Here is an 8,256-nt window from a genome sequence, read left to right as displayed (position 1 = left end):
AAACTAACTTAAAACTAATAGCGGTTTAATTAGGCAGCAGGGCCCACTGTCAGTGTCCAGGGAGTGGGGTTAGTTAGCGTGTTTAGCTGCTAAAGACGTTGCCACGTCAGCCCGCCGTAGTGTAACCGCCGGTGACGTCAACCGACGACGTAGGCACGCCGGAACGGCTGCTCCGGCGCCCATTCGATGCGCGGAGGGGTTCTACAGGGAGCTCGAGCTCGTGCGCATCCAATGGAGCATGCCAGAGGAGCTGGGGTTAGTTGTGGCGTCGGCAGCGGCGAGGGAGGCGGCGGCCGGAGTTCGGCCAACGGCGGGTTAGGCGATGCTGGGCGCTAGGGGAGGCGTTGGTGCGTGCTACGTGCTCCTGGTGAGGTGTGGAGCACGGTGGTGTGCCTGGCTTCGAGCCACTGTGGCGCTGGCCACGACGGCGACGAGGCACGGCGGCGGCGAGCTTCGGCCATGGTGGAAGACGGAGCTAGGGGACAGGAACGGAGGGAGCGAGCAAAGAGGAGGCAGCAGGAGCTCACAGGGAGAACGATGAGGTGGTCAGCGAGCTCGGGGGCGTCTTCGGTGCTGCGAATCGAGCGGCGGCGATCGCCGGCCGTGGCCATGAAGATGGCGGTGATGGCGTGGCTTCAGGGCACCCGGCGTCACGTGCGTCGTGGTAGAGCTTCCCGGATCCAAGGCGGAGCTCGTGGCCTAACTGGCTGGGCGTGGGGATGCTGGTGGCTCCGGTGGTGCTCGGCGGCGGTCTCCGGTGCGTCCGGGGATGAGCGAGGGAGAGAGACAGAGGAGGGAGAGGGGTACGGGGAGAGAGTGGGAGGCCTGGGGGGTGCGTGGCAACGTAGGAGAGATCCAGGCGACGGGGATGCAGGCAGGCAGGGTGGAGGTGGCCGCACGGCGTCTGCGCTCGCCACTGAGCTGCTTCGGGGCGAGGGGGAGGAAGACGACATAGAGGAGGAGGTGGGCTGGGCCGGCCAGCTCAGATGGGCCGCCAGGTGGGCTAGAACGCCAGGTAAGTTACAGGTGAGTTTTTGTTCTTTTATTGTTTTTTTGTTTCTGTTTTTTTTAATCTTTTGCCACTGTTTTGAATTTAAAACAATTCAAACAATGCCAAAAACTCCTCTGAATATTTTTATTTTGCTAGATGGACTTTTCCAAAAGCTCATAAAATATTTCAGGGGTATTTGAAATTATATTCTAATTATATGAATATAATTCAAATTCAAATAGCTAATGATTTAAATTCAAAGTCCCAAGATTAAGTCCTTAAAAATGTTCAATATTTTGGTTGGGACTAGAACCCTTGCCAAAATTATCAAACATTTAAGAAGAGCATTTTGGAACAATGAATGAGATTTTAGGGTTTTTGCCCTTCTTTTATTTAAGTTTTTGAGGCTTCCAAATTTCCTCAGTTCAAGTTTCAAAAATTTAAACATGATGCAAACACTAGGCAGCACCAGAAGCTAGGGATGTGACAGCCGTGTATCTAGCACAAGCGGTCGAGTATTCGGTCCAAATTGGACGGACCCGGAGCAGTTCTTTTGAATGGCTTTTTCTGCTCACCGGGTTTGGAGCCTATGAATCCGGCATTGACTGCCGTATCTTCACTATTGTCACCGTTGATGTGGCGTTTGCTTTTGTTACGACGCGGCCTGCCATTCCGGTCCTTGAAATCCGGACTGCTAGAATTTTTGCTGAGGTTGTTGCTACGTGCTAGCCAGCTGTCCTCACCCGCGCAAAAGCGGGTCATGAGTGATGTAAGGGCTGCCATGGATTTTGGCTTTTCCTGTCCCAGGTGCCGGGCAAGCCACTCGTCGCGGATGTTACGCTTGAAGGTTGCGAGGGCCTCCGCATCCGGACAATTGATGATTTGGTTTTTCTTTGTTAAGAACCGCATCCAGAATTGTCTGGCCGATTCGTCTGGCTGCTGAATTATGTGGCTTAGGTCATCAGCGTCTGGTGGTCGCACATACGTGCCTTGGAAGTTATCGAGGAATGCAGCTTCCCGGTCTTCCCAATTCCCAATTGACTCTGCTGGCAGGCTGTTAAGCCAATGCCGGGCTGGTCCTTTAAGCTTGAGGGGGAGATATTTGATGGCGTGAAGATCGTCACCGCGGGCCATGTGGATGTGAAGAAGATAGTCTTCGATCCAAACCGCGGGGTCTGTTGTGCCATTGTATGATTCAATATTCACGGGTTTAAACCCTTCGAGGATTTGATGATCCATTACTTCATCTGTGAAGCATAGTGGGTGTGCGGCGCCTCTGTACTTGGCGATATCACGACGGAGCTCAAAAGAGCTTTGTCTATTTTGTTCGGCCCGGCCGGACTTACTGTGTCCGGCGCGACAGTTGTCGTCACGTACCGTGGGTCGCCCACGCGATCCATAGATCGATCTTGATTGTCTTGCCTTATCCTCCAATATATCTCACAAGTCCGGAGCGTTCCCCTGCGGTCTTGTGCTTTTCGAGCGGTGCCAGGGTACGGGTCTAGTGAAGGGCCTAGAGGCCTCTCTGTCGCGACCATGGGGTGGTCGGTCAGCCGTATTGTCTCCTGGTGATGCGGGTTCATACGCTTCCTTCTCTAATCGAGGGAGCAGCTTGCATTTAGGGTAGCTTTTGGAGGGGCGTTCGAGCTCATGCTCTTCGGCCGCGAGGACTTCAGTCCATCTGTCGGCTAGCAGATCTTGATCAGCTCTAAGCTGTTGCTGCTTTTTCTTGAGGCCGTTCGCCGTGGCCATAAGCCTGCGTTTAAAACGCTCTTGTTCGACGGGACCCTCAGGCACGACGAATTCATCGTCGTCGAGGCTTGCTACGTCTCCGGAGGGAGGCGTATAATCCTCTACCTCTTCTTCTGCCGCTCTCTCATGAGGGCTGGCGTCTCCATCCTCCTGCGCTGGATCTTGCTAGAGTGGGTTGTCTTCGGCACTGTCCGGTGTATTGTTATCTCCGGTGTCGGAATCTTCATTCTTGCTGTGGCGGGATTTAGAGCAGCGCCGCTGACGCCGGCGCTTGGGCTGTTTCTTGGAGGGGTCATCCTCCTCTGTTCCTTCACCATTCCCATCCTTTGGGATATCCACCATGTATATGTCATATGATGAGCTGGCTTTCCAGTGCCCGGTAGGCGCTGGTTCCTGTTCGTCTCCAGCATCGTCGTCCATACCGTCGATGTCATCAGAGTCGTAGTCTAGCATGTCGGTTAGATCGTCGACAGCCGCTACCAAGTGGGTGGTCGGTGGGCTTTGAATTTCTTCGTCGTCCGCATCCCAACCGTCCTGGCCGCAGTCCGGCCAGGGCTCTCCTGATAACGAGAGATACTTTAGCGAACTCAGGATGTCGCCGAAAGGTGAGTGTTGAAAGATGTCCGCTGCAGTGAACTCCATGGTCGGCGCCCAATCGGAATCGATTGGAGGGGGCGCAGGAGGTTCGGAGTCCGGCAAGGAGTTCGACACCTCGGAGTCATGAGCTTTATGAGGGACAAGGTCAGTGTTCGTCTCTATCGCCGTAGAGGTTGCAGCTCCCGAGGCGGTGTCTAGCCATCCGTCCTCGATCTGCGCAGCCGGCTCCAACTTGAAGATCGGAGCGAGTTCGAGTGCGGCCTCCAGGGTACTGTCCGGCTGCAGAGCTAAATCATGCTCGCTGTGACAGTGCGGCACGCTCGACTGTGGTTCGAATCCATCGAGGATCAAGTCCCTGCGGATGTCAGCCGTGAAGTTCAAGCTTCCAAACCTGACCTGACGGCCAGGGGCGTAGCTTTCGATCTGCTCTAGATGGCCAAGCGAATTGGCCCGTAGTGCGAAGCCACCGAATACGAAGATCTGTCCGGGGGGAAAGGTCTCACCCTGGACTGCGTCGTTGATGATGGTCGAAGAAGCCATCGAGCCTATCGGTGACGACACAGAGGAACTCTCAATGAAAGCACCAATGTCGGTGTCAAAACTGGCGGGTCTCGGGTAGGGGGTCCCGAACTGTGCATCTAGGCGGATGGTAACAGGAGACAAGGGACACAATGTTTTACCCAGGTTCGGGCCCTCTTGATGGAGGTAAAACCCTACGTCCTGCTTGATTAATATTGATGATGTGTGTTACAAGAGTGGATCTACCACGAGATCAAGGAGGCTAAACCCTAGAAGCTAGCTTATGGTATGATTGTTGTTCGTCCTAAGGACTAAAGCCATCCGGTTTATATAGACACCGGAGAGGGCTAGGGTTACACAGAGTCAGTTACAATGGTAGGAAATCTACATATCCGTATCGCCAAGCTTGCCTTCCACGCCAAGGAAAGTCCCATCCGGACATGGGACGAAGTCTTCAATCTTGTATCTTCATAGTCTTGAGGTCCATTCCGTAACAAATTCCGCCAAGACTCTGCTCTGAATCGTCGAGGTTCTTTCAAACTTCAAACTGAAACTTGACAGCTCTAAGGCCCATTCCACGATCCTCCCCGTTGCATCTGGGTTGTGTAGTATCGGTTGCAATGGGAGGCGGATAACCACCTTGATCTCATGCGCTTGGAAGTAGTGGCGCAGCTTCCTCGAGGCCATAAGGAGGCCGAAGAGTAGCTTTTGCACACCTGAGTACCTCGACCTTGCCCCCTGCAAGAGGGAGCTGACGAAGTACACTGGGTGTTGCACCATCTTCTTCTTCTGCGCCTCTCCACCCGGTTGGGTGGGTCCCGTTGTGCTGCCGCCAGCCCCTGCTGGGACTCGATCATGCCGGAATCGAGCCTTGCCGGAGAGGGTTTCGGTCTGCCATCTGTTGGCTCTGTTGCTGCTGCTGCCTTTTCGTCCGCCTCTCTCTGCGCCACTAGTGTGGCGCTAACCACCTGGTTTGTTACTGCTAGATAGAGCAGCAACGGTTCATGCAGTTTGGGCGCCACCAGCACTAGGGTAGAAGAGAGGTATTTCTTCAAATCCTGCAGCATTGCCTCGGCTTCTCAGATGCACTCCACTAGCCCTGCCTTCTTCAAGATCTTGAAGAAAGGAAGGGCACGCTACGCGGACTTGGAGATGAACCAGCTCATGGCAGCAACGCAGCCAGTGAGCCGATGCACGTCCTTGATCCACTTGGGTGCCTCAATCTGCTCGATGGGCTTGATCTTATCTGGGTTTGCTTCAATCCCGCGCTGGGACACAAAGAACCCGAGAAGCTTGCCAGACGGGACACCAAAGACACACTTCTCAGGGTTCAATTTGAGGTTGATCTTGCACAGGTTCCCGAATGTTTCCTCCAGATCTTGCACAAGGGTTGCTTTGTCCTTGGTTTTGACCACTATGTCATCCATATAAGCTTCCATATTTCTATGTAGCTGGGGCTCAAAACCAATTTGGACTGCTCTTGCAAAGGTCGAGCTAGCATTCTTCAACCTGAAAGGCATCCGTAAAAATCAATACGTACCACATGGGGTGATGAATGCTGTCTTTTCCTCGTCTTCCTTCGTCATGAAGATCTGGTGGTATCCTGATTAGGCGTCGAGGAACGATAAGAGGTCACACCCAGCCGTGGAGTCAACAATCTGCTCGATGCGCGGCAACGGGAAAGGGTCCTTTGGATAGGCCTTATTTATGTCTATTTAGTCAATACACAACCTCCATTTTCCATTTGCCTTGCGCACCACTACCGGATTGGCCAACCACGTTGGATGGTGTACTCCCCTTACCAAACCTGCCACCGCTAGCTTTCTGATTTCCTCCGTGACGAACTCTTGCCTCTCCAGAGCTTGTTTCCTCACCTTCTGCTTGACGGGCCGCGCATGAGGGCAAACAACAAGTTGGTGCTCAATCACCTCCCTGGGAACACCGGGGATGTCGGAGGCTTGCCATGCAAACACATCGACACTTGCCCACGGGAAGGTGACGAGCTCGCTTTCCTATTTGCCATCGACGGTGGAGCTTATGGTAAAAGCTCCTCCCGTGCGGTCCTCCTTGACGGGCACCTTCTTGGTCTCTGGTGGTGTAGCTCTGGACTTCTTGCTCTTACTGGCGGAGCTCCCTGGCACGTTGTCAACGGAAGCGCAAGACCCCAAAGAGGTGCGCTTGCCGGAGTGGGTGCGAGGGGTCTCGCCGGTTTTCTTCTCCTCTGGGGCTCTGTCGGCAGGTGCAGGTGCCTTAGCGGCAGCTGCTGCAACTGCTTCCCGGTAGAGTTGGTCGACGCATGTCAGCGCGTCCTTCTTGTCAGAGGGGACGGTGATGATGTTCATCGGCCCGGGCATCTTCACCGTGTTATAGGCGTAGTGTGAAGCCGCCATGAACTTGGCTAGCACCAGGCGGCCGAGAATCCCGTTGTAAGGCAAGGGCATCTCGGCCACGTCGAAGACAATCCTCTCCATCCTGTGGTTCAGCTGGCTACTCCCTGGGTTGACCCCTTGGAACGTACCTGTCTCCTCGAGGTCTCCATCAAGGATCTGCAGCCTTCTGATCACAACGGGCGAGATCAAGTTTAGTCCGGCCCCGCCATCAACCAACATCTTCATCACCTTGAGGTTGCAGATTGTTGGTGAAACCAACAACCGCAAGCACCCGACCGCAGTGGTGCGGTCAGGGTGGTCCTCGGTGTCGAAGATGATGGGAGTGCTGGACCATTTCAGCGGCTTTCGTGCGTCGAATGATGGTTCCACCGCTGCGACCTCACGCGTCCACTACTTGAGTTGGCGGTGAGACGTATGCAGCGAGGCGCCACCATCGACACACATGGCCTCTGTGGCTTTCTAGAACTCGTGGTCATCAGACTCGTCGTCCTTGTCATGATCATCGTCTTCCTGCTTCTTGTCATGGCCCCGGGCGGGCCTCTCTTGTTGATTATCCTTGTCGCGGCGGCCTCCTTGGCGGCCACGTTTCTTGCCGGATCCCTCGGCACCGTCCGGGCCTTTCTCCTTGTCCCGCCGCTCATACTCGGCTTTTTGCTTCTCGGCGAGCAGTTCTACCTACCGGCAGTTTTGGAGATCGTGGCCCTTGGTGTGGTGGATCTTGCAGTACTGCTTGTCGGAGCCTCCTGGCTTGTCGGTAGCCGCCAAGGCCCGGCAAGCGTCACACCTAGCAACCTCCTTGTCGGGGTCGCTCGCCTTGGTCTTCTTGGTGGTACCGGTGTCGTCGGATCCTTCAACAGCAAGCACGACCTTGCCCTTGCGCTTCCTATTACGGCATCGGCCTTTCTTTGCTGGGGTGGCGGTATCGCCAGTGGAGTCGGTTTCCGCACCGGCATCTTCACGGGGGTACTTCCTTCCCTCCTTAGCACGAGTGCACTGATCGGCCAGAACATAGAGCTCGACCACATCCTTAACCTTGTTCATCACCAGTTCTTCATGCATCTTGCAATTGCGCATGTTCTGGTGGAACGCACTAATCACGGCGGCGAGATGAACATCGGGGATGTTGTACTGCACCCGGCTGAACCTTTGGATGTACGTGCGCAGGTTTTCTCCTTCCTTCTAGGGGATGATGTGTAAATCACTCGCCTGGCCATGAGCTTGGTGACCTCCAGTAAAGGCACCAACAAACTCATGGCACAGATCCGCCCAAGAAGAGATGGAATCCACCGACAAGTGCATCAACCATGACATAACATTAGGCTTGAGTGCCAACGGGAAGTAGTTGGCAAGCACCTTATCGTCGCGGGCCCCAACAGCTTGCATCATGATGGTGTAGATGCTGAGGAACTCTGGCGGGTGGGACTTGCCATTGTACTTCTCGCCAACATCGAGTTTGAACATACGGTGGGAGGGCCACTGGAACTGCCGCAACTCACGGGTGAAGGCCGGACAACCCACCTCGTAAGGTAGGCCACCATAGCCTCCCAGCGCTGGGTGGTTCGTAGCGGGCCCTGCCCGCCTGTCTGACTGGTGGCACGCGTCACGTCGGTGCTTGATCGTAGTTTGAGCGTCCTCGTGAACCCACTCCCGGAGGACCTGGCACTGATCGCGGTTGGTTCGCGGGTCGGACGATGCGATGGAGATATCGTCACGAGCGTCGCCGTGACGGGCCGATGCCCAGGGCGGTCGGGATGGAAGCGGGGAATACACCGTGGCCGCGTTGCCTTTGGAGTGGCCTCCGCTAGCACGTGGCAGCCCGGCGGAGCAACGGCCGACAGGTTCCGCCGACCGCAGCCCATTGTTGTTGGCGATGCCGATGAGGCTCCGAACGGTGGCCCTCCATTCATCAAGCTTCTCCGCGGCGGGAGGAAAATCGAGGAGCGGTTGTGCGCGCGCTAGGGCTTCCACCAGCGTGGGTGGCGGAAAAAGCTGGGTGGACCGCGATGC

Source organism: Triticum aestivum, chromosome 6B (assembly GCF_018294505.1).
Source record: "Triticum aestivum cultivar Chinese Spring chromosome 6B, IWGSC CS RefSeq v2.1, whole genome shotgun sequence".
Taxonomy (NCBI): Eukaryota; Viridiplantae; Streptophyta; class Magnoliopsida; order Poales; family Poaceae; genus Triticum; species Triticum aestivum.
The sequence above is the reverse complement of the archived record's forward strand: the minus strand, read 5'-3'. Positions refer to the sequence as shown.